Source organism: Polypterus senegalus, chromosome 11 (genome assembly GCF_016835505.1).
Source record: "Polypterus senegalus isolate Bchr_013 chromosome 11, ASM1683550v1, whole genome shotgun sequence".
Lineage (NCBI taxonomy): Eukaryota > Metazoa > Chordata > Cladistia > Polypteriformes > Polypteridae > Polypterus > Polypterus senegalus.
The window spans coordinates 124,066,905-124,094,391 of NC_053164.1; the positions used below are offsets into that span (position 1 = coordinate 124,066,905).

At 37.6% G+C, this 27,487-nt stretch overlaps 1 protein-coding gene across 2 annotated transcripts in view; it reads right to left on the reverse strand.

Moving 5' to 3' along the window:
- The window catches only part of bmp1a (bone morphogenetic protein 1a), a 415,384-nt gene that overhangs the window by 323,873 nt on the left and 64,024 nt on the right, over nt 1-27,487 (reverse strand). The window lies entirely within an intron of this gene.

Here is a 27,487-nt window from a genome sequence, read left to right on the forward strand (position 1 = left end):
CAAAAGGGATCCAGTTTCCATTGATCAAAAGCATTATAAAAATAAACAAAACTTGAACTTATGACAGAGTTCTCCATTCAATTCTAGCAGATTATTTTACTTGTCTACCAGTAGGCCATTTGTCCCAAAAAGATCAAGGAACACTTTTTGAGAAGGCAGTTTAAACTTATGAACTCCTGAATGTGTCCTATAGAATGTGAACTACAGTAAATATATGTGTTACCTGTTCTGTCATTAGTAAGTTCCTATTTGTCAGTTTTCACCGTGTCATTCAAAACAGAATTTCATTGGCAACATTTGATTAAGGCTACATGTTAGGTACTCGATCATAAATGTGTTTCATTGACAGCATTTGTAAAATTTCAGGATTTAAAAAAATACATTACCAATAAGCAACTTATACGTTTTCTGTTTCTGTCTGTATACCACTTACACAATGTCATCATTGGTGCTAAGTACATAGTTTTCAAAACAGGAACATTTCACTTTTATCCTAAAAGTGTCTATATATATAATTTCACATCTGTACTTTTCAACTGAAAGGAACTTATATACTCATACAGATTTGCAACTATGGCAAGTAATTTGCCACACTATTTATTTAATTTTATGCTGTTTTACTTATGTAAGAACTGTTCAACTCCAAACCACAAAACACTACAGAGGGCAGTAAGGTCAGCTCAGGAATATCACTGGTACAGAGCTCTCTTCTGTACAGAATATATATATATATATATATATATATATATATATCATATGTCAGGTATCCTGCACAGTACAGAACAATTACCACTCGCACAATATTCAGGGGCCAAGATTTCTCACATAGAGGCCGCATTGGACCGTGTCGCAGACGATGAAGTATTTACCTTATTGCTGCATGTCGGCACTAATGAGATTTATTTACAGCAATCTGAGGTATTAAAGAGGAACTTCATCTGCACCAAAGCTAAAAGAAATTGTCAGTTGTATCTGAGGTGATTTATAGTAGACTAGCAAAATACCCGCGCTTCGCTGCGGAGAAGTAGTGTGTTAAAGAAGTTATGAAAAAGAAAAGGAAACATTTTAAAAATAACAAAAACATGATTGTCAATGTAATTGTTTTGTCACTGTTATGACTGCTGCTGTCATCAAGGATTTGATTATCATTATTTCTTTCAATCAGGTTCGTATTTGGAGGACGTGTTGTGTTCAAGTTACATTCCGTGTTTGTCAACTGTTGTAAAGATAGGTTTCATTCTTTTCGAAGTGTTCACTACCCAAATTGCTACTCGTGAATCTAAGATGTTTAACAGGCATTCCCGGTATTAACTTGTGGATTTGCCTGCGAATATTTAGCGGCAGCGTGTCAATTAACTTGTGCATTTGCCTGCAAGTATTTAGCGGCAGCATCTCTATTAAGTTGTGGATTTGCCTGCGAATATTTAGCGACAGCATGTCTATTAACTTGCAGATTTTTCTGCGAGTATTTAGCGATAGCGTGTTTATTAACTTGTGGATTTTTCTGAGAGTACTTGGCGGCAGCGTCTCGAAGTTGTTTCCGTCTAGTTGCATCAGAAAATGTAACACGACGTCTGACACTCATTTTTATTGTTTTCTCACACCTTGGATTGCTGCTGTCATAATCGGTTTGAGTTTCATGGTTTGTTTCAATTATGTTAGTATTTGCAGGACTTGTGTTGAAGTGACATTCGGCATCTGTCAAGTGTTGTAAGCATACAACCGGCGTCATTGATAACTTTGCATCCAGCTTTTGAGAATTGAAACATTCATAAACATCAAAGTGTCCACTACTTAAATCGTCACCTGTGAATCTAAGATGTTTAAGAGACATTGGCGGTTCTCCAAAGGTGTAAAATATTTGGCCATTTCGGTACACTTGAAAGCGATAACCGAACAATTCAGCGGCAGTCATCAACTGACATGCAGAAGCATAGGTGAAGGGCTTAAGCATTTCACTCTTATAGTGCCCCTGTGTACTATAATTATCTCCTGTTACCATCATCAGTCCACACCTTGAACCTGTCCCAGTCATTCAATACATAAGACACAATGTTCCTCCGGATATCAAGATTGAGCCTGATATGGTCGTGCAATATGTAACACAGAGAATGTAAAAGGCATAAGGCATCTCCGGGCATGGAAACCACTCGGTAAGTGACAGTTCTTTGATCGATGGTGATCACCTCGATAGACATGTTAATGGTGGTACAGTTGGAACAATAAAGGAAATGGGTACCTGAACAGTAAACTAAGTCTAAAATACCTCCACAATAACTATAATCGTAATAAGCGTACAATAAAACAGCGGAGAAGCCGTGGATTAAATAAAAAGGCTGTAGTTATCAGCAGGGAGATGTGAATAACGTGGCGAAGCAAAGAAGGGAATGAAGAGACTGGAGCGACAGACAGCCTTATATGGGCAGGCAGTCAATTACGTGGGAGGAGCGAGGATGGGGGACGCAATATAGGCAGGCAGCTAACTGCGTGGGAGGCGTGGTGATGGGGGATGCAACGCCACCTCACATGGCGACCGAGCTGCAGGCTATGGATGTATAGTAGGATTCAATTATGACCGTTACACATAGAATTCCGAAATGAAACCTTTGTAAATGAAACTTTTGTAAGTAACCTGTGAGGAATGAGCCTGCCAAATTGCAGCCTTCTACCTAAGGCTTGTTCATTCTGTTATTTATTCACGGCTTGATTACTGTAATGCTCTCTTTACAGGTTTGAGCAAGTCATCTCTCTCACATCTTCAGTTAGTTCAAAATGCAGCTGCCAGGCTCCTAACTTGCGCTAGCCGAAGTGATCATATCACCCCCATTTTGCACACACTGCACTGACTCCCAGTGTTTTATAGAATTCATTTTAAAGTTTTGGTACTTATTTTCAGAGCTTTGCATGGGCAAGCTTCCGAGTACCTAACCAGCCTGTTCCAACACCATACAGCTTGTCGGACTCTCAGATCTGGGCAACAGGTCCTTCTCGTTGTCCCACGCAGTCGATTAAAAATCTTTGGGGATCATGTCTTTCAGTCTGTGGCACCAACACTATGGAATAGCCTGCCTTGTCGTCTGCATGGAGTTGAGCCTGTTGATTCTTTTAAAACACAACTAAAAAATTTCTTTTTAAACAAGCTTTTAATCAGTGCTGAATAGTTCCAGTTTGTTTATTTATTGTTTTTGTTTTGTTTTAACTGTTGTATTTGTACTTTATTTGCTGTTCAGCGCTCTGTGACCTTTTGTCTGTGAAGGGCACTATATAAATAAACTACTACTACTACTATTATTATGTTATATTGCTTGCTGTTCCTTATTGTATTTTTTACATATATATTCTTCCTTTTTTCACAATAATGCTTTATCAGTAATCAGAAATTATATCTTGGGCTACACCAGTATAAACAATGAACAAGTTCTTGATTTCCAGAGATTTCCATCAAAAGGGGTGAAAGCTCCTAGTTAAACACTGATTTTTTTATTGCACCCAAAGAATATTAAATATATTAAAGTTAGTTATTACAACACTCTAGCACTCTAGTGAAAAAACCCACAATCCCTGAACCCTGGTGTAATGATGATGGATCTTTGAAAATTAACAAGAACTTTTGAGCAACTGTTTGGTGCATTGGTTTTTGGTGTATTGTAATAGGGTTTTTTGCTGGTATCCTTATAGAGATAATGTAAGTACTAGAGAAAAACTTCACAGTTTAAAGAAAAACTTTGTGCTGTAACATTTTAGTCGGTATACTGTATAATAAGAACTTGTTTGCTCTGCTCACCAAACAAACAGTCAGAACCACTAAAAAGAGGAACTTGAGGTCATCAAACTGACTCATTAAGCACAGCTTGGGTGTTGCAGGAAAAAAATAATTGTTTTACCCTAGCTATGCTGATTGGTATAAGGTTTAAATACATGGGTTGTGTCCAGCCAGGATTGGTTCAAAAGCACAAGGCATCCACACGCAAAGGGAACTGGATTCCTAAATATGATAGCCCATTGGTCCAAGATGTGCAGTAAGGTAGAACAAAGCCAGCATAATTATAGAGTATGTGCAGCAGATGGTTCTCTCTCTTTCTCTCTCTACTACTATCATTAATATCTATCTGGAAACAATTTCAGATCAAAAGAACAATGCAAGACAGAACACACTGGGTACTTAGACATCTAGAAAGAAGAGCTGATATCCATCCAGGCTGTACTGCTATGACATCCATTAACTTTGCTACTTATTTTAGCAAAGTTTAGTTTAGTGAAAGTTATTCTATATTGAGTAAATAATTAAGTGGCTCACTTTGAAATATTTCTAACCTATTTCAGGCATAGAGATAAGAAGGAAGGAAGTATTTAACTGCAAGTGCAGTCAACCCTAATTCATCCTGACAGTGTTCATGACAGGGTGTAAGTGTCATCTAATAGAGCAAATGTCAATGATTTGTAGATACTCAGATCTACACAGGAAGTTCTAAGATGAGGATAGGGTCAACATTAGACATTTTACATACAGTAACAAATCACTTAGATACACTAGAACAATACAAAGTGCTATCCTGCTCAACACTGGGACATATGAATCTGGTCCATTTATGAAGTAATTTTTTCCTGCTGGACACATATACCTAGTCCTGAAGCTTCACTATCAAGTGATAAGAAACGCTACCCCTGCACAACACTGTCGTCTTACCATACTTTAATGTGCATCAGTTATCATGCAGCCTAATTTCATCCTAGAACAATCAGGCAGTGGATCAACCTATCAAACTGGTTATTTGGGGTGAAGTCATCACTCCATCCAAACAGACTCGAGTTGTTTTAAAACTGCAGTGCATGGGCTTAGTCTTTGATGGACATCATACCTATCACACTACAAACACAACATCCCTCCATTCTCCATGAATTAAGGGGAAAAAGAGGTAACAAGAACTTGACTATCTGAGATGCAGTTTATCGAAACCTTGATTATTTATTTTTTTTATTTGTAATTCAACACACAAAAATGCAAGTAAAAAATAAATTACGCAACAATTTAACTTTCATTAGTAATCACAAATATTTTAAAAGAATAATGTAATCAATTGTATAAACATATGTGACATTGCATACCTATATGCAATATAGGCAAATTCAAAAACGGGCTAAGATATATTTGACTAAAATTAAGCTAAAGTTAAAAACAAAATGACACACCTTAGGAATATACAATAAATAAAGACTAAAAAAGGAGAAGAGTATTAAGGCACAAATTGTATCAGACATGTATTACTTTTGAAGTATTGTTGATGTGAAGAAACAGCCTGTACATTATAGAGAATGCAAGTTAGAAAAAAGGGCAGTCTACAGTAATATTGAACCACTGGCAACTACTTATTAAAATTACAGTTTAGAAATAAAATAATAGCTTCAACCAGAAATAAAACAGCAATGATAAGCAAGTAATTTCTTAATTCCTATGTCAAAAATGATGTCAGATACACTGTTTACTGTACAAAACATCCTGTCTGCTCTGTGAGAAAAAAATGTGCAGTACATTAATTCAGACACATTTAGCTCTAAAAGAACATCCCGTCTACTCTTTTTGGCAACAGCAAGAACTAAACAAATTTTCTGTGACAAACAGTAGAGCAAAGCTACCTTAAACCACATTTCAAAATTAGCAACTCTTCTCCAGTTGGTTAAACAATGTTTATAAGCCTGCAAACTGGGAACACATTGTTCCATTTGCTTTCTACCAAATGTAAAAACTATATGTACTTTGTGTTAATTTCTGATTTCTCTGCAACTTAGCATGTAAACAATAAATAACATAACCAAACTTGTTAAACCAACAAAGGGTCTTTCCTAAGAGAAGTAGAAAGTTGTAGATGGACATACAGTACTGTTCTTGTATATTAAATTGTAATAATTATGAGCTGTTATGAGAATCTAGCTTAAGCACCTGTAGAACAATCAACAATTTAGCTAATTCTTCCCTTAGGCTTGTATAATTTATACTTTGGTTCTTTAAGACAAAAACAGTTGTTGGCTTTAGTTGCAAGGTATGATCTCTCAAAATCGCAAGTACTGTATTTGGTAATAAAAAGTCTACACTCCGTTTAACATATTGCACAATTTAGTTATTCTGTCTCCTTGTATACATAAGATAAAATAATATACTTGGGCAAGCTTTTAATCTTTCATAACTGTATTGCAAGGCTTGTTGTTACTTAGCATTTAATAGTAAAACTGTCAACAATTTTCACTGCCACATTTTTCTCAGTATGATTTAAACAATCATTTACACAGCCATGTGCCTGTGTCAGTGTATTAACAGTTTGGGGAGCACATTAACTATTTCAACAAACTGGGAAAGCCTGTGTAGAGTCTGCAGGCTCTTCCTGTGTCCACATGTTACTTTTCTGAGTTCTCTGTTCATTCTTTAATACATATGGGTTATAGGTTTATGGGGTCATTATTGTTACAAATATACAGACAAATATAATTGGTCCTATGTGAGAATGTGTGCAGTTGTACATGAGCGTGTGTGTCCTGTGGTGGAGTTGATCCTTTCAAGGCTGATTAATGCCTTGCACCTATGCTGCTAGGATTGACAGGAGTACCAATGACTCTAAATGGAGAGATAGATAATGAATGGACGAATTGTTCCTTTAAAACCTTACATGTGCGCAGTTTGTTTAAACTTTTTTTGTTTAAACCAATGAGGACACAGAAATGAAAAGGACCATTTATATTTTCCACATTTATGGATTACTTATTTGTGAATACAGTAATGAAGTCATGATACTTAAAAACTGTTTCTGCAAAAATCACACTGGCAATTACTTAAAAAATGTTTATCCTTATTCAGGTTGAAATATTGTGTCCAGACTGCACAACCCCTGTAATTAATGTGTGCATCTTTCCTCTAGAATTATATTTTTGGTTTGTTCTGCAAAGTCAAAAGTTATATTTCAAATGAAGCATAAATGCATGATACAGCTTTTAAATAGACAGAGAACTGCCCATTGATAAGTATGGATGTAAGCAGCAGCAGCAGCAGATAAATGCTATGAATTAGAAGACGGTCTTAAAAGCACCTAGTTTATTTTTAAATTCTAAAATTAGGAAAGAGATAATTATGTGAGAAAAGTACAACTTGTTATTTTTTTTTCATCAAAATGTGATTTGATGGCATAATTTTAGTTTGGAATAAATGATAAATAATGGTTAACTACTACTTTCTCAAGATGTTAAAATTGTTTTAGGAAAGCAAAAAACATATCAACAGAAAATAAACACTCTCATCAAAAAGCAACTGATTTTGCAGACTATTAAATACTGAATATCTTTATGAAAGTAAAAATAAATAAATAAAATAAAGAGTGTGATATTGACTTTGTACTTTGAAACTAAATGAATATAATGTATATGTGTGGGTTCTTTATTATTGTAATTGTCTGTATTAAGACCTGGTGCTATTCTATTACATTTTAATTTCACAGTAAAAAATACAGATTAATGTTTAATTTCCTGTTTATGATATTCTGATGCTGTAAACTGTATTAAGTCTAATAACTTATAACTTGTCATATGATGAGCAGAATGCACATGAAATAGAGGTAGGTCCTTTTTAAAAAATGTAGCTCATTGCCCTATCTTTGTGAATTCCACAAGTTACTATGCTTCTGGTTCCATTCCCACAGCAGATCAAGCAATGTGGCTGCAGAGACACCATGAAATGAATGAAAGTGCACAAATGTAGTATTTAATTTTCTGAAATGCTTCTATTTAAATTTTAAATAGAAGGAATGTTTATTTAGTCAACAGAAATATCTTTGGTAGGAATGTAAGTTAAATGTAGGCATCACTGCATAAATTTTTCTTCAAAATAGAAATGTAAAGAGTAAATTTGCCTTACATTCCAACCAAAGATATTTCTGTCGACTAAATTGATCTTGAAAAGATATATTTTTTCGAATGTGATTGCGCAATTCAGATCGAGTTGACGCCCACTACATCGAGCCCGCGTGCTATTGTGGTTTCGCCTGCGTGCCTCAATAAATCACCCTCCCCTCGCTCTTACTTTTTTACCGTTCATCTAATGATTACACTGAGAATGGCTTTACCAAAACAATCATTGATGGCGAATAAAGTATCCATTATTCATAAAGCTTCAATTGGTGATCTGTCTTTCTGCGTTAACCACATATTTTTCATATGTCTCAAACCAAGGGGATGCGAGGGTAAAATGAATCGGCAAGCACTAATATATATATGTGTGTGTGTATATATATATATGTATATATACATTGAAATAGTTTCACTGTGAAATAATGCAAAGAGTACACGACACGTGTTTCGCCCTAATTTTGGGGTAATCAGGCGTACATACTCAGTGCACCCCCTCTCAGGAATCGAACCTCGGACGTTGGCGCTAGAGGCGAAGCCTCTTCCATTAGCCACGGCGTGTGGTTTGTCTATTTGAGAGTATGTAGATCGGGTATATATATATATATATATATATATATATATATATATACCCGCGCTTCAGCGGAGAAGTAGTGTGTTAAAGCAGTTATGAAAAAGAAAAGGGAACATTTTAAAAATAACGTAATAAGATTGTCAATATACAGTAATTGTTTTGTGAGTGTTAGGAGTGTTGCTGTCATCAAGGATTTGATTATCATTATTTCTTTCAATCAAGTTCATATTTGTAGGATGTGTTGTGTTCAAGTTACATTCCGTGTTTGTCAATCGTTGTAAAGATAACAGATTTCATTCATCGATTCGTTTCTTACTGCATCAATAAACAGCTCGTCTTCCTCTTTATCTGAGATGTGACACACTGCATGCACGGGGTTTTTTTTATTACACTGTCTTCCTTTAGCGGGGCATTGACTTTTTCCACTGTGTGCTTTGATTATGCAGTAGCTGCAGTTATGAATATGCTTGTATGTGTCACACACTTCATATTTTTTTGCTGCCTTCTCAATTGTGTAATTCAGATTTTGTTCAGCACTCTTTGGAACTGTTGCTTATTGTCTGTGCACTGCGTCAGTTCACGTGAGCCGCTCGGTGTACATGCATCGATGGATCACAGCTGTGCTGGTGCCATTTCGTGCGATGTCCACAGCTGTATTTAATGTTAGCTATGACCCAGCACTTAAAAGTTTCTCTCGCAGTTTTGCTGAGTTTGTGCCAAACACCACCCTGACCATCTCATCTTCGTCTGCATAAGCACAGTCCTTCACCCGTGAATATTTAGCGGCAGTGTTTCTATTGGATTGCCGCTGACGGACAGCCTTATATGGGCAGGCACTAAATTTAGTGGGAGGCGTAACTCCGCCTCCCACGGGCATCGAGCAGAAGTCTATTATAGTATATGGACGAAAAAATAGGTTCCAGTTATGTCCATTACGCGTAAAATTTAATGAAACCTGCCCAACTTTTGTAAGGAAGCTGTAAGGAATGAGCCTGCCAAATTTCAGCCTTCTACGGGAAGTTGGAGAATTAGTGATGAGTGAGTGAGTGAGTCAGTGAGTGAGTGAGTCAGTGAGGGCTTTGCCTTTTATTAGTATAGATATATATATCTCACTACAAACTATGATGCACTCTTAATAGTCGGCGACTTTAACTTTCATGTCGACAATCAGTGTGACCAAAAGGTAAAGGAATTCATGAACCTCCTGGACTCTTTTGATTTGAGGCAGCTCGTAAATCAGCCTACACATAAAGCAGGTCATACGTTAGACTTAGTGATTACTAAAGGACTTAAAGTTGATATAAAGCAGGTCACTGATATCGGTCTATCAGACCATTTCCTTCTACTATTTAATATAGAAATAAAGATAGAAAACGCTCATGAGAAACATTTTGTTAAAAAACGCTTCTTTGACTCATCAGCAGCTTTAAAGCTTACAACTATTCTAAGCAATCAGTCCGTTTATAATGCCAGCTATAATAGCGAGGATAATGTAAATAGTAAAGTGGAAAACTTTAACTCTAAAGTAAGAACTGCTGTTGACATAGTTGCACCTGAAAAGACAGTTAAAAATCCTCTAGTACTGTTATTCCATGGAAGACCCAAAGAGTGTCTGATTTAAAAAGAACATGTCGTAGAGCTGAGCGTAAATGGAGGAAAACTAAACTAACTATCCACTATGAAATATTAAAAGTTAAAATAACAGAATACAATAACACTGTCCGTCTTGAGAGGCTGCTATTTCTCTAATATTATAAATAACAATGCTAGTAATCCCAGAGTCTTATTTTCAACAATTGACCGTCTTTTAAACCCAGGAACACAAAGGAATGCCCCAGAATACTTCCAGTGAAACCTGTGAGAACATTGCTGTATTTTTCACTCAAAAAATTAATGATATTAGAGATAACATAGTATATCTCCCAACACTGCAGAACCTCCAAAGCCCGGTACTCCGTTATAAACAAATTAAATGCTTTCACCAGGATAGATTTACCTGAATTACATAGTATAATCTCTCAACTGAAATCCTCCACCTCGTCCTTGACCCAATACCAACCAGGTTTTTCAAAGAAATATCAGGCGTTCTAATTGACAATATTCTGGACATAGTAAATTGTCATTAAATACGGGGTCTTTCCAGACTGTCTTAAGACTGCTGTAGTTAAACCCCTTCTTAAGAAACATAATCTTGACCCCTCTGCCTTTGAAAATTTTAGACCCATTTCTAACCTGCCCTTCTTAAGTAAAATTTAGAGAAGGCAGTCATTATGCAGTTAAATGACCACCTAAATAAACATGCTATTCTTGATACTTTTCAGTCAGGCTTCAGAACAAATCACAGTACAGAAACTGCACTTGTTAAAGTAGTAAATGACTTTGGGTAAATGCAGACAGAGGCCATTTATCTGTTCTCATCCTCTTAGATCTGAGTGCTGCATTTGACACCATTGATCATAATATTCTTAGAAATCGCCTTAGTCAATGGGTGGGCCTCTCTGGCAGTGTCTTAAATTGGTTTGAATCCTACCTGGCAGGGAGAAAATTCTTTGTGAGTTGTGGTAATCAAATCTCAAAGACACATGATATCCGATATGGTGTTCCACAAGGCTCTATCCTGGGTCCGCTGTTATTCTCAATCTATATGCTTCCGTTAGGTCAGATTATCTCAGGTTACAATGTGAGCTACCACAGCTATGCTGATGACACACAGCTGTACTTATCTATAGCACCTGATGACTCCGACTCTTTCGATACACTAACACAATGTCTTACTGGTATTTCTGAATGGATGAATAGTAATTTTCTCAAACTAAATAAAGAGAAAACTGAAATTTTGGTAATTGGCAATAATGGATTCAGCGAGGTTATCAGAAATAAACTTAATGCACTAGGATTAAAAGTTAAGACGGAAGTAAAAATTTAGGGGTAACCGTTGACTGTAATCTGAATTTTAAATCGCATATTCATCAGACCACTAGGACAGCATTTTTCATTTAAGAAACATAGCTAAAGTTAGACCTCTTATATCATTGAAAGATGCTGAGAAATTAATTCACGCTTTTGTTTTCAGTAGACTAGATTACTGTAACGCACTCCTCTCAGGACTACCCAAAAAGACATAAATCATTTGCAACGAGTGCAGAATGCAGCTGCTAGAATCCTAACTGGGAAAAGAAAATCCAACACATTTCTCCAGTTTTGATGTCACTACACTGGTTGCCTGTGTCATTCAGGATTGACTTTAAAATACTGCTTATGGTTTATAAAGCCTTAAATAATCTCGCTCCATCTTATATATCGGAATGCCTGACACGTTATATTCCAAATCGTAACCTTAGATCTTCAAATGAGTGTCTCCTTATAATTCCAAAAGCTAAACTTAAAAGAAGTGGTGAGGCGGCCTTCTGCTGCTATGCACCTAAAATCTGGAATAGCCTGCCAATAGGAATTCGCCAGGCAAATACAGTAGAGCACTTTAAAACACTGCTGAAAACACATTACTTTAACATGGCCTTTTTATAACTTCACTTTAACTTAATACTGATACTCTGTATGTTCAATTCTTCATAATAACTATTCATGGTGGCTCTAAAATCCGTACTGACCCCTCTCTCTTCTGTTTCTTTTTCCGGTTTCTTTGTGGTGGCGGCCTGCGCCACCACCACCTACTCAAAGCATCATGATGCTCCAACAATGATGGACTGAAAGCCAGAAGTCTACGTGACCATCATCATCAGGTCCTTCCATGAAAATATGATGATTTATGTTAGGTAGAATGCCCAGAGGGGACTGGGCGGTCTCTTGGTCTGGAACCCCTACAGATTTTATTTTTTCTCCAGCTTTGGAGTTTTTTGTTTTTCTGTCCACCCTGGCCATCGGACCTTACTCTTATTCTATGTTAATTAATGTTGACTTATGTTTATTTTTTATTGTGTCTTCTATTTTTCTATTCATTTTGTAAAGCACTTTGAGCTACATTTTTTTTGTATGAATATGTGCTATATAAATAAATGTTGATTGATTGATTGACTATTGAATATTGTGGAATGAAAACTAGACAAATATTGGCTTTTTTCGTTTAAACAGTAACCACACGGTACACAGATTTCTCATGCTATACATTCATAATTAGCTCTTTATAGTCAGAAAATGGCTGAATGTTTAGAATTCCTTTAATAAAACAATAATGTACTTCTGTTTGACCAAAAATAGAAATGTTGGAATAAATAAATTTAGTCTGGATGACTAGAGCCCAGAAAATGAAGTTCACTCTAAAATTCATCTCAAAAACACGTATAATCACATGGATATCCACACAATTCAGTTTAGCTGAATTATTTTAATAAAAAAATCCTATACCTATATGATATGATTGATGATTGCAATGTGAACTATTTGCTAGTTATATAGGTTAAATTGATAGAAATATTTTATTATATATATTCAAGTTTTGACTTTATTGATTCCGACAGTGACTTTATATAATCAAGTTTTGACTTTGTATATTCGGGAATGACTATATATATATATATACAAGTTTTGACTTTATATAGTTAAATTTAGTCATCATTGCATAACTTTTTCTTTACAATAGAAATTTAAAGACTAAATTCAACTTCCATTCCTAACAAAGATATTTCTGGCGACTAAATAGAGCCTACTTATATCCAAATTCGAGCTATTGAGCTGTCGCCTGCCTGCCTGAATAAGTCACCTCTCGCTCATTACTTTTTACCATTCACTTAATCATGGCTAGTGGCGGAAAAATTATAAAATGGAAGGAGGATTACACGGAGTATGGCTTTACCAAAACAATTATTGATGGCGAATCGATTATTCATAAAGCTTTAATTGGTGATCTGTTTTTCTGTGTTAACCTCATATTTTTTCATAATTTTTCTCAAACCAAGGGGGTGCGAGGGTAAAATGAATCGGGAAGCGCTGATCAATGTAATCGGTGTACCAGGAAATCATTGCATTGCATTGACAGAAGTTCCCCTTTGTTTGGAATGCAAAGTGTGATTAAATGCATTATTTTTTAAAGCGTTATGGAGCATATGCATCGAAGCTTCTCAGCTGTGCTTGTGCTAAGAAAAGGAAACATTTTAAAAATAACGTAACACGATTGTCAATGTAACCTTTTGTAAGTAGTGCCTGGAGGATTCAGTGTGGAGAAACTCTAGAGACAGCGTGTGTATTAACTTGTGGATTTTTCTTTGAGTATTTGGTGGCAGCGTCACAAAGTTGGTTCCTCAAGACGGCGTTAGCTGCAGAGCTCAGCTCACAGTGAAATTAGGTGAATGGGAGGGGAGATGATGACGTGACTCCCCCACCCGCCTTAACTGTCAATCCCCCACAAACACAGTCTCTCGGAATTTGCGTAAACATAACCCTTCACCTACAATTTTAACTTAGTTACAAAGTGATCAAAACTCTTGTTTATATCCTGCGTCCTCTCATTAAACTTGACAAACGCCAGCGGCAGTCTGTCTATGAACTGACTATGAATTTAAACTTTAGGTTTACACCTTGCTTTGTTTCCGAAGTAGCAGCACTCATGAATATGGTTGTATATGTCACTCGCTCGGTTCTTATTGTTTCGCTGCCTTCTCAATTATATAATGCATGTTTTCTTCAGCGCTTTTGGAGCTCTTCCTGGTTTTCTACGTACTGCGTTGATAGTCAGTTCACGTGATTATGTGGGAGGCGTGATGATGTCACATGAAACTCTGCCCCCATGGCTTTCGAGCTCAACTCCATTACAGTATATGGAGAAAAATAGCTTCCAGTTATGACCATTATGCGTAGAATTTCGAAATGAAACCTGCCCAACTTTTGTAAGGAAGCTGTAAGGAATGAGCCTACCAAATTTCAGCCTTCTACCTACACGGGAAGTTGGAGAATTAGTGATGAGTGAGTGAGTGAGTGAGTGAGTGAGTGAGTGAGTCAGTCAGTCAGTCAGTCAGTCAGTCAGTGAGTCAGTGAGGGCTTTGCCTTTTATTAGTATAGATATTTGCCACAATAACATTGGCTGAGCATTAAATGTTTCAGCACTAAAAATCCATCCATTTTTTATATCTAATTATCCATGGCAGGGTTACAATTGGTTTCTAATTCATCCATCCATCCATTATCCAACCCACTATATCCTAACTACAGGTGCACGGGGATCTGCTGGAGCCAATCCCAGCCAACACAGGGTGCAAGGCAGGAAATAAATCCCCGGGCAGGGTGCCAGCCCACCAAAGGGGACAAACACACACCCCCACACACCAAGCACACACTAGGGACAATTTAGGATTGCCAATGCACCTAACCTGCACGTTTTTGGACTGTGGGATGAAACCCACACAGACGCAGGGAAAACATGAAAACTCCACGCACGGAAGACCTGGGAAGCAAACCCAGTTCTCCTAACTGCGCCACCGTGCCACCATTTTGGCTTCTAATTAAACAAGTAATTAAGAAAAACTTGTTAACACTGCAGCCTTCCAGGACCAAACTTGTGGACTAGATACATGGCGCTTTTCCACTGCATAGTACGGCACGACACGATTCAGTTCAGCTCACTTTTGGGGGGTTTTCCACTGGGTACAGTACCTGGTCCTTTTTTTAGTACCACCTCAGCCGAGGTTCCAAGTACGTCTAACCGTTACCAAAACGTGACGTGTAAACTCTGCTGGTCACTGATTGGCTGGAGAAAATCGTCATTACTGCGTCACTGAACTTGCGACACAAGACACAAAAGACCCGCTAGATTTTTAGCACAGCCAGCGAAGGTTCGGACGCACCATTTTGTTTTAACCAAAAATGGCTGTTTCGTGGTCTATTGAGGAAGTACAGGCGTTCCTCTCGTTGGTAGCCGAGGAGCGGATCCAGCGAGAGCTGGATGGGGCGACGCGGAATGAAAAAGTTTTTCAGGAGGTCGGCGCAACTATAACGACACGTGAATAATCCCGCCCACTCTAAAGCGGTACTAAACTGCAGTCGAAACGCAAACCGAGCCGAACTGAGCCGAACCAAGGTGAGCTGTACTGAACCGTGCTGTGCCGTACTATGCAGTGTAAAAGCGCCATTATATTAACTGTCTAATCTTAAACATTTAATTTCTTTTATGATGTGGTTTTTTATTTACTTTGCAGTTTAATGTTGTATATAAGGACTAGATCAAGTAATCATTTCACTTTTCGAATACATAATAGGAAATATTTACTTTCACTGAAAATTAAAAATTTTAAAAAGAAGTTATATATCCATCAATAATCTAACCGGCACACCAAGTTCAGGGTCAGGAACAGCTAGGCCAACTGTGGCAACCAACACTGGAAAAAACACACACACACACACACATCCACATTTATTTACATTGGGTCAGTTTCAATTTACCTCACATTCACTCCTGTGATGTAGGAAAAAAAACTGATGCAGGCACAGGATGAATGTGTAAAGTTCACATACACAGGCCCTGGGCTAGAAATCAAACCCAGGAATATGGAGAAGGATGATAGCGAATACATGACACTCCAATGTAAAGTGACTGTCCATCAATTTTCAAAATCTATTTAGAGCTATGCAGGAGAATCCAAAGCATCTCCTGGCAGCAGCCCTGTGTGACATGCTGGTTTAAAAAAGGTCACACTCACTTATACAAAGTCAACTTACAATAAAGTGAAATTGCACATCTTTATGATGTGGTATGAAAGTATAGTACCCTGGGAAAACCGATAAAAAACACAATGAGAACATGTAAATTCCACTCAGATATCATCGACACAAGAATTTAAATCCATACCATTGTAGATCTAAAGCATTAATATCTACCATACCATTTTATTACTTTATGAATAATTATTGTTAAAAAAGTATGTTTGAATTGGAAACACTGATTTGACACTAACCACTAAAAACAACAGTTAAGTATAAAACACCAAGGATCTAAAGACTTCTTCTATCTCATCCTGCAATGTTCCCAAAGCCTGAGCTTCATTAGGTATTGTGTACAGCTTACCAATGTCAGCCTTGAATATTTGAAAAGTAGCTAGTAGACTAGTTATGTGACTTTCTTTTTTTGTGTGTGTTCACAAGAATTATTTATGAATGCTTCTAAAGTTTTATGTCTGGTGCCTCATGACTGACCAATGTGAGGAAACTCCACATATGATATACCGTTTCATACATCTTAATGTCTAGTTATTGAAGATGTCAAGCTTTTTTGGCTCACTAGACCAGAATAACAATCATTTTAGGCCACTTTCCCACCATATTTTGTGCAGGAAATTACACCTTTCTGGTAAAAAAAAATAAACTAAAAGATGTCTTCAGTAAAAATGATCAGAAGGATTTGAAATTGTGCATGCCACATCAAAAAACAATGCAGGGGTTACACCCTAATGATATGCAAGGGCTCAAAGTTACACCATTTTATATATATATTTTAAATTGCAATCAGTAATATGTGGATGTAGAGTGTGTCATTTAATTCTATTTTGAGGTTGCTGCTCACAAAAATAATATTATTGATATTTGATTTACCAGTGATTCTAGCTTTATAAGAAATTCTACTAAAAGGTTAAAATGACAAATTTCAAACATAAGCATTTGGGATATTGTATTAAAGTATTTCAAGGTCAGTAATTACAAATATATATTTTTATCTTTCTCTAGGAACCTGTCCCTCTGTGGACTGTTATCAAAGAATGAAAAATGACACCTTATAATCAAGAATACGTATGCTTTAAACATTGAAATGGATGCTCACATTTCAATATTTCAAATATTTGACATAAAGATTCTTGTTTATTATGTACTTCTACTTCATGAAGTAAATCACTGCATTTCTCATTAAGAACTAAAATGAGGTCAACTTACATTCATTTTTTAAATAGCTAATCTTGCATAACATATAAACATTTGGCTTGTTTGTGAAATATACTTTGTTAACTATTGCCTTAAATATACTTCTGCCTGAGTCTCTTAGGATTAAATTGGTAGCATTAATAACAACATGAATATTGTTATGATGTTCTGTTTATCCAATAATTTTATGGCTTTGCTCACTTACTGTATAGTGATGGAGGATTTACAGGAGTCATATTAAGCATTTACCCAGCAAAACAGATTTAGGGGTTCTTTGAAAAACAGTTCTGTCTTTTTAAACTCTCGGACTTAAAAAAAAAAAAATAAACAAATAATGTGTGATTATGAGGTTTATGTCAACTATCTTGACAACTGTTGGATTTCTATAATTGTAACCACTAAGAACAAGTTAAAACAAATGGATTGCTTATCATCCTTAGCATTAATATTTATACAAAAGCAGGGGTGGTGTAAGCCTTACAATAATAAAGTATCACTGAATGAATACTTTAGGTGAAGCCTGAAGTAAATCAGGTCTTAGAAGTGATATTTCACAGCAATTCCATTAACAGCTTCCCAAAGTTCCAAAGAAAAAAATGAGTACAGTAATCCTTCGCTATATCGCGCTTCGACTTTCGCATCGCGGATTTTATATGTAAGCATATCTAAATATATAACACAGATTTTTTGCTGCTTCGCAGGTTCTGCGGACAACTGGTCTTTTTACTTCCTGTGCATGCTCCCTCAGTTGGTTTGCCCTGTTTTTTTCATACAAGGGACGCTATTGGTGGATGGCTAAGATGACAAATCAGAGCACGCAGTTAAGTTCCTGTGTGCTGAATGGCTCAGTGATGGAGCGATTAATTCGATTCTGCGGCGTTAACCAGGAAGTCTCGTCTCGCTCATTCAGCATTAACGTGTTTCACTGTGTAAAGTGTTAACTTTTGTGCTCTTTTGTGTTTTATCTTAGTGCATAATCAAGCCCTTCATTATGGCTCCAAAACGATCTGCTCCTGCTACTGCTTCAGGGGCCGTGCCCAAGCACCAACGGAAGATGTTAACGATTGCCGAAAAGGTAAACGTTTTGGATATGTTGAAGGAAGGAAAAGCTACGCTGTAGGTGCCATTACGCATCAATGAGGCTACGATTCTTTTATTTAAAAAGTAGGAAAGGAATATAAGATCTACGGCCGCAGTGTCCTTTTAACCAGAGTGTAAAACAAGTTGTAAGTGGATGTAATAAGGCAGTAGTCTGGATGGAATCTGCTTTAGGGATTTGGATTGAAAAAGAACAATGGCAGTGCTACACAGTCGACAGAAGTGGCTCCTTTAGAAGAGCTGTAACGCTTTCCTTTGTTGTGCAGTAAAACTAAGGGGATTGAAGCGCAGGTGTGCTCCAGAGAGAGAGAGTCTCATGACGGTGTGTTGCCTTCCGGGAGCACAGGTGGGAGACCTCCTGGAAGGGTGGATAGGCTCTTGGCCAGAGCGGGTGGATCCAGTTGTCATTGTCCACGTTGGAACAAATGACATACATAAGGGTAGATCCAAATTCAAAGAGTTAGGTACCAAGCTGAGGAGCAGAACTGACAAGGTAAGTTCTGCCTGTGGCCAGTCCAGGTAAGATTGAGGAGATTAGAAGGCTTAACGCGTGGCTCAAATCTTGGTGCAGGGTAGAAGGGTATAGGTTTATGGGGCATTGGGACTCCTTTTGGAACAGATGGGACCTGTTCCTCCGTGACGGGTTACATCTGAACCGGAGGGGCACCAATGTATTGGGGAGGCGGATGTGTAGGCTAGTCGAGGATTGTTTAAACTAGGGAATGGGTTGGGCAGGGAGTTTAGGACAGGCCAGATTTAGATCTATACATGGAAGAACAAACAATGGTGTAGAAATAAAAATGCATAGTAATGTAAATTTTAAGCAAACACGTAAAGATAGAAGGATTAACACATTAAAAATAGCTTGCCTTAATGCTAGAAGTATCAAAAATAAGGTAAGTGAGTTGGAGTTGTATGTAGCAGAGCACAATTATGATATTATAGCAATAACGGAAACCTGGCTAAATAACAAAGATGGGGATGAGTGTAACATAGAGGGATACACATTTTTAGGAAGGATAGACAGAACAGAAAAGGAGGTGGGGTTGCTGTTTATGCCAAACAGGAATTAAATGTAAGTCATCTTCAGTTGGATGAGCCCCATCTTAGTGAGGACATGTGGCTGGAAAATATTAGGGAAAAGGTCTCATTTTAGGAGTGTGTTATAGACCACCCAATTCAGACAGTAATTTCAACACACATCTTTTAGTAATATCAAAAGGCAAGTTTACAGGGGATATTATAGTCATGGGGACTTTAATTATCCAAATATTAACTGGGATAACCTTACAGATGGAGGAGCACAAGAGCAGGAGTTTTAGAAGGACTGTTTTTAACACAGCATGTTAAAGCACCAACAAGGGGTGAAGCCTATCTGGATTTAGTATTCTGTAATAATCAGGATAGAATTGAGGGTGTAGAGGTGATTGAACCACTAGGGTCAAGTGACCATAATGTAATACAATTCTCAGTATTTTGTAAGAGTACAGATGCAAAGACTAAAATTGTTAAGTTGAACTTTAGTAGGGCTAATTTTGAGCAGATGCACAAAGTCTAAGTAGGATAGACTGGGATAAGCTTTTAAATGTGGAGACAGTCGAGGAGCAGTGGAACAGGTTTAAAATGTTTTACATGTAATGCAGGACAGATACATACCTAAATTTGGAAGTAATAGGAAACTAAAAAATCTCCACGATGGATTAATAAAGATTTAAAAAGAAGTTGCAAAGGAAAAACTGCTGTATAAGGCATATAAGACTAATGACTGCAAAGAGAACCGTGAGCGTATGAGAACATGAGGGCAACCATTAAGAAGGATATCAGAGAGGCTAAAAGACAGTTGGAGAGGAATATAGCAGATAAGGCGAAAGAAGACCCCAAGAGATTCTTTCAGTATTTTAGTAGTAAAAGAACAGTTAAGGAGGAGGTCAAGTTCATCAGGAATAGTAAAGGGAATTAAAAGATACAGACAATGAAATAGCAGATGCCCTAAACTTACATTTTTCTGAGGTGTTTACAAGTGAGCAAGTGGATAACCTGCCAGAGGTAAACACAACTACTAAGGAGGTACTGAGGGATTTGGAAATTGTAGAGGGAGAAGTGCTGCTCAGATTAAATAAGATGAAATCAAACAAATCACCAGGCCCAGATAATATTTATCCTCGTGTTCTTAAGGAGGCTAGTGAGTACATATATAAACCCTTGACACATATTTTTAGGAAGTCACTGTGCACTGGAGAGATTCCAAAGGACTGGAAAATGGCAAATATCATCCCATTATATAAAAAGGGTGACAGGGCAGATCCAAGCAACTATAGGCCAGTAAGCTTAACAAGCATCACAGGAAAATTAATGGAAGGAATTATTAAGGATAAGATTGAGCAACACATGACAAGGACAGGAGTTATTCTGAACAGTCAGCATGGGTTCAGAAGGGGGAGGTCGTGTTTTACTAACATGTTGGAATTCTATGAGGAGGCAACAAAAGGATACGATCAAAGTGGAGCTTATGATATTATTTATCTGGACTTTCAGAAAGCATTTGATAAGGTGCCACATGAGAGGTTGGGCATCAAGTTAAAAGAAGTGGGAATTCAGGGTGATGTTTTTAGATGGGTGCAGAATTGGCTCAGACACAGGAAGCAGAGGGTGATGGTGCGAGGAACCTCATCAGAACTGGCGATGTTAAGAGTGGTGTTCCACAGGGGTCAGTGCTAGGGCCGCTGCTATTTTTAATATATATAAATGATTTAGATAGGAATATAAGTAACAAGCTGGTTAAGTTTGCAGATGATACCAAGATAGGTGGATTAGCAGATAATTTGGAATCCGTTATATCATTACAGAAGGACTTGGATAGCATACAGGCTTGGGCAGATTTGTGGCAGATGAAATTTAATGTCAGTAAATGTAAAGTATTACACATAGGAAGTAAAAATATTAGGTTTGTACACAATGGGCGGTCGAAAAATCGAGAGTACACCTTATGAGAAGGATTTAGGAGTCATAGTGGACTCCAAGCTATCAACTTCCAAACAGTGTTCAGAAGCCATTAAGAAGGCTAACAGAATGTTAGGTTATATAGCACATCTGTGGAGTACAAGTCCAAGGAGGTTATGCTCAACCTTTATAATGCACTGGTGAGGCCTCATCTTGAGTACTGTGTGCAGTTTTGGTCTCCAGGCTACAAAAGGACATAGCAGCACTAGAAAAGGTGAGTAGGCTGATTCCAGGTCTACAGGGGTTAATGAGGAAAGATTTCTTTACAGTTTAAGCAAAAGAAGATTAAGAGGTGACATGATTGAAGTGTTTAAAATTATGAAGGGAATTAGTACAGTGGATCGAGACTTGTATTTTAAAATGAGCTCATCAAGAACACGGGACACAGTTGGAAACTTGTTAAGGGTAAATTTCGCACAAACATTAGGAAGTTTTTCTTTTACTTGGAATAAGTTACCAAGTAGTGTGGTAGACAGTAAGACGTTAGGGACTTTCAAAACTCGACATGTTTTCTTGGAGGAAGCAAGTGGATAGGACTGGCGAGCTTTGTTGGGCTGAACTAATTGTTCTAATTGTTCTAATTGTTCTAAACTCATCGCATCGGACAAGTCATCGGTCATTGTTGGTGAGTAACCATAATTAATTTTCTACTTACAGTATTGCATGGTGGTGGTACACACATTTACTGTATACAATTTTTCTTGCAAATATGTGCTAAAATATGTGATATCGGAGACTCTCGATATCTTTAAAATAATATTTAGATTTAACTGTATATAAACAGTGTGTTTACATACATAATTTCAATGAATCTTACCTAATAACTAAGATAATACAAAGGGTTTATGTTGTATAACTGTGTGTGGAATATTTATAAACAGTATGGGAGAGTTTATAAGGGCTTAAAATATATAAAAATAACCATACAAACATATGGTTTCTACTTCGCGGATTTTCACCAAACGCGGGTTGTTCTGGAACGCAACCCCCCACAATCGAGAAGAGATTACTGTATTACAAAATTAATTCATTTTTTTCTGGAAAGTTTTAGATAGGCTTTTTCAAATCTAAAATTTTGAAAGAGGCCCAATTTTAATTTCAAAAGGTAGATTAAAATTTTCACATTATTTGAGTCAGAAAAGCAAATTTGAAGTTTAAAGAAAACTCCAGAGCATCTCACTCCTGCTGTGTTGTATTAGTAGGAGCCCAGTTTCCACTTGTCGTCCATCCACCTGAATTCTTCACTGGCAGACAGTAAATGACCTTCAGTGAACAGGGCATATAGCCAGACAGCAGCCAAAAGTTAATTATTACAGGAAACCCACAGTCCAGAAAGGTGGCAGACTCATGGATTTAAGGAATTGCGTGAAAAGCCAGGCTTACTTCATATTACCAACAGAAACAAAAATTTCTCTGTTTCTAAAGCAAAAATATTTTCTAGCAGTAAAATTTGTGCAACATGTAATAAGTTATTGAGAAGCATAATCAAAAAGTAATGTTTATATATACTGCTCAAAAGAATTAAAGGAACACTTTTTAATCAGATTATAGCATAAAGTCAATGAAACTTATGGGATATTAATCTGGTCAGTTAAGTAGCAGAGGGGGTTGCTAATCAGTTTCAGCTGCTGTGGTGTTAATGAAATTAACAACAGATGCACTAGAGGGGCAACAATGAGATGACCCCCAAAACAGGAATGGTTTAACAGGTGGAGGCCACTGACATTTTTCCCTCCTCATCTTTTCTGACTGTTTCTTCACTAGTTTTGCATTTGGCTACAGTCAGTGTCACTACTGGTAGCATGAGGCGATACCTGGACCCTACAGAGGTTGCACAGGTAGTCCAACTTCTCCAGGATGGCACATCAATACGTGTCATTGCCAGAAGGTTTGCTGCGTCTCCCTGCACAGTCTCAAGGGCATGGAGGAGATTCTAGGAGACAAGCAGTTACTCTAGGAGAGCTGGAGAAGGCCATAGAAGGTCCATAACCCATCAGCAGGACCAGTATCTGCTCCTTTGGGCAAGGAGGAACAGGATGAGCACTGCCAGAGCCCTACAAAATGACCTCCAGCAGGCCACTGGTGTGAATGTCTCTGACCAAACAACCAGAAAGACTTCATGAGGGTGACCCAAGGGCCCCATGTTCTCTAATGGGCCCTGAGCTCACTGCCCAGCAGCATGCAGCTCGATTGGCATTCGCCATAGAATACCAGAATTGGCAGATGCACCACTGGTGCCTTGTGCTTTTTACAGATGAGAGCAGGTTCACCCTGAGCATGTGACAGAAGTGAAAGGGTCTGGAGAAGCCATGGAGAACATTATGCTGCCTGTAACATCATTCAGCATGAGCAGTTTGGTGGTGGGTTAATGATTGTCTGGGGAGGCACATCCATGGAGGGTCACACAGACCGCTACAGGCTTGACAAAGGCACCTTGGCTGCCATTAGGTATCAGGATGAAATCCTTGGATCTATTGTCAGACCCTATGCTGGTACAGTGGCTCCTGGTACACGACAATTCCTGGCCTCATGTGGTGAGAGTATGCAGGCAGTTCCTGGAGGATGAAGGAATTGATACCATTGACTGGCCACCACACTTTCCTGACCTAAATCCAATAGAACACCTCTGGGACATTATGTTTTGGTCCATCTAATGCCACCAGGTTGCACCTCAGACTGTCCAGGAGCTCAGTGATGCCCTGGTCCAGATCTGGGAGGAGATCCCCCACAACACCATCTGTCATCTCATTAGAAGCATGCACAGATGTTGTCAGGCATGTATACAAGAACACAGGGGCCATACAAAGTGCTGCGTACAATTTTGAGTTGCTGCAATTAAATTTTGGCAAAATGGACTAGCCTGCCACATAATTTTTTCACTCTGATTTTTTTTGCGTCTTTGAATTCAAGGCTCTGTAGGTTGATCATTTTCATTTCCATCAAACGATGTGGCATCCTTTCGTTCCTAACACATTACCCAGTCTATATCAGTATAGATATCCAGGAGGATTTCTTTTTCCCATTGAGATCTGATGTGTTTTGAAAGTGTTCCTTTTTTTTTGAGCAGTTAATTTACATGCTGTACAGGATACACTAATTAACATAACATCCTCAATAACATTTATTACATTTCAAAGTCACAGGGGCCACAGCCAACCTCACCAGCACCTGGCAGAAAACAGTCCTGAACAGGGTACCACTCCATCATTGAGACTTCATGTACATATCCACGCTGGGATCAGTCTACAAGATAACTACAAGATTTGAACCCAGGATGCTGATCCATGAAGCAGCAGGGCTACCCACTGCATTATTTTTAAATTGGAATTATCAACAGTCACCTACTGCAAATAGAAGTGACTTAACAGAATACTATAGTATTTATATCTAATTACACAATACATATATTTATTTAATTATATATATATATATATATAGATATATATATATATATATATATATATATATTTATATATATATATATATATATATATATATATAGTGAAGGAAATAATTATTTGACCCTCACTGATTTTGTAAGTTTGTCCAATGACAAAGAAATGAAAAGTCTCAGAACAGTATCATTTCAATGGTAGGTTTATTTCAACAGTGGCAGATTGCACATCAAAAGGAAAATCAAAAAATAACTTTAAATAAAAGATAGAAATTGATTTGCATTTCATTGAGGGAAATAAGTTTTGAACCCCTACCAACCATTAAGAGTTCTGGCTCCCACAGAGTGGTTAGACACTTCTACTCAATTAGTCACCCTCATTAAGGACACCTGTCTTAACTAGTCACCTGTATAAAAGACACCTGTCCACAGAATCAATCAATCAAGCAGACTCCACACTCTACAACATGGGAAAGACCAAAGAGCTGTCCAAGGATGTCAGAGACAAAATTGTAGACCTGCACAAGGCTGGAATGGGCTACAAAACCATTAGCAAGAAGCTGGGAGAGAAGGTGACAACTGTTGGTTCGATTGTTCAAAATGGAAGGAGCACAAATGAGCATCAATCGACCTCGCTCTGGGGCTCCACGCAAGATCTCACCTCGTGGGGTGTCAATGGTTCTGAGAAAGGTGAAAAAGAATCCTAGAACTACACAGGAGGAGTTAGTTAATGACCTCAAATTAGCAGGGACCACAGTCACCAAGAAAACCATTGGAAACACATTACACACGAATGGATTAAAATCCTGCAGGGCTCATAAGGTCCCCTGCTCAAGAAGGCACATGTGCAGGCCTGTCTGAAGTTTGCCAATGAACACCTGAATGATTCAGAGAGTGACTGGGAGAAGGTGCTGTGGTCTGATGAGACCAAAATAGAGCTCTTTGGCATTAACTCAACTCGCTGTGTTTGGAGGAAGAAAATGCTGCCTATGACCCCCAAAACACCGTCCCCACCGTCAAGCATGGGGGTGAAAACATTTTGCTTTGGGGGTGTTTTTCTGCTAAGGGCACAGGACAACTTAATCGCATTAACGGAAAATGGACGGAGCCATGTATCGTGAAATCCTGAGCGACAATCTCCTTCCCTCTGCCAGGAAACTGAAAATGGGTCGTGGATGGGTGTTCCAGCACGACAATGACCCAAAACATACAGCAAAGGCAACAAAGGAGTGGCTCAAGAAGAAGCACATTAAGGTCATGGAGTGGCCTAGTCAGTCTCCGGACCTTAATCCAATAGAAAACCTATGGAGGGAGCTCAAGCTCAGAGTAGCACAGAGACAGCCTCGAAACCTTAGGGATTTAGAGATGATCTGCAAAGAGGAGTGGACCAACATTCCTCCTAAAATGTGCACAAACTTGGTCATCAATTACAAGAAACGTTTGACCTCTGTGCTTGCAAACAAGGGTTTTTCCACTAAGTATTAAGTCTTTTTTTGTTAGAGGGTTCAAAAACTTATTTCCCTCAATGAAATGCAAATCAATTTCTATCTTTTATTTAAAGTTATTTTTTCGATTTTCCTTTTGATGTGCAATCTGCCACTGTTGAAATAAACCTACCATTGAAATGATACTGTTCTGAGACTTTTCATTTCTTTGTCATTGGACAAACTTACAAAATTAGTGAGGGGTCAAATAATTATTTCCTCCACTGGTAATTAATTAAGTAAAGGCTCCTTAATTTCAAGCACCAATTTTCCTTGTTCATATTCCTGATAGTAAAGGGAAGAGGCTACAAAATATGAACCTTTAAATACAATATTGTATTTCAAAAATTTCTAAAAAGACAGTAACCAGCCATGAAATTTTACTAATCAGTTATTTTCCTGCAAATTCTTATTCTAACAAAACGTTAAGGTGCCAAAAGGTGTACCCTAGCGCAGCACCAAGCATAAGATAACAACAACAACATTTATTTATATAAAACATTTTCATACAAATTATGTAGCTCAAATTAATTTACAAGGTGAAGAACGAAAAAAAGAAGAAAATAAAAATAAGATTACACAATACTAAGTAACAAAGAATAAAGTAATGTCTGATGGCCAGGAGGATAGAAAGAAAGAAAAAACTCCAGAGGGCTGGAGAAACAAAAACAAAATCTGCAGGGGTTCCAGGGACACAAGACCACCCATCACAACTAATAAATTAAAACAAATTATTTCTTAAGCAGTAATGGTCTTTTTAAAAGTGCCAGTAACACTGCATATACAATTACAGTAAATTTAAATTAAAAGACATAAAAACATATAGGAATGAAGATAGTCATTCAATATGGATATTTATAATTCAAATGTATATAAAATAGAGTGGTGTGTCACGAAATATATCTCATGCACTCCTTGCCTTTGGAGCTTGATCTCTGTTTCAATCGACAGCTTATGCCATGACATACACAATAATAACATGATTTGGATATCTGGCTCAAGGTAGTCCCAAAATTTGGCTTCAACTGCTTCTCTTGGCCACTGAAGATGCAGCAATGCACATCAACTAATATGAAACACAACGTGTGGCACAGCTGCCATGAAAACCTACAAGGAAGCTTTATGTCTGGATACAAGCACAAAATAGACATGCATACGTGTAAACAACTCCATGAAGCACACTTAACAAGC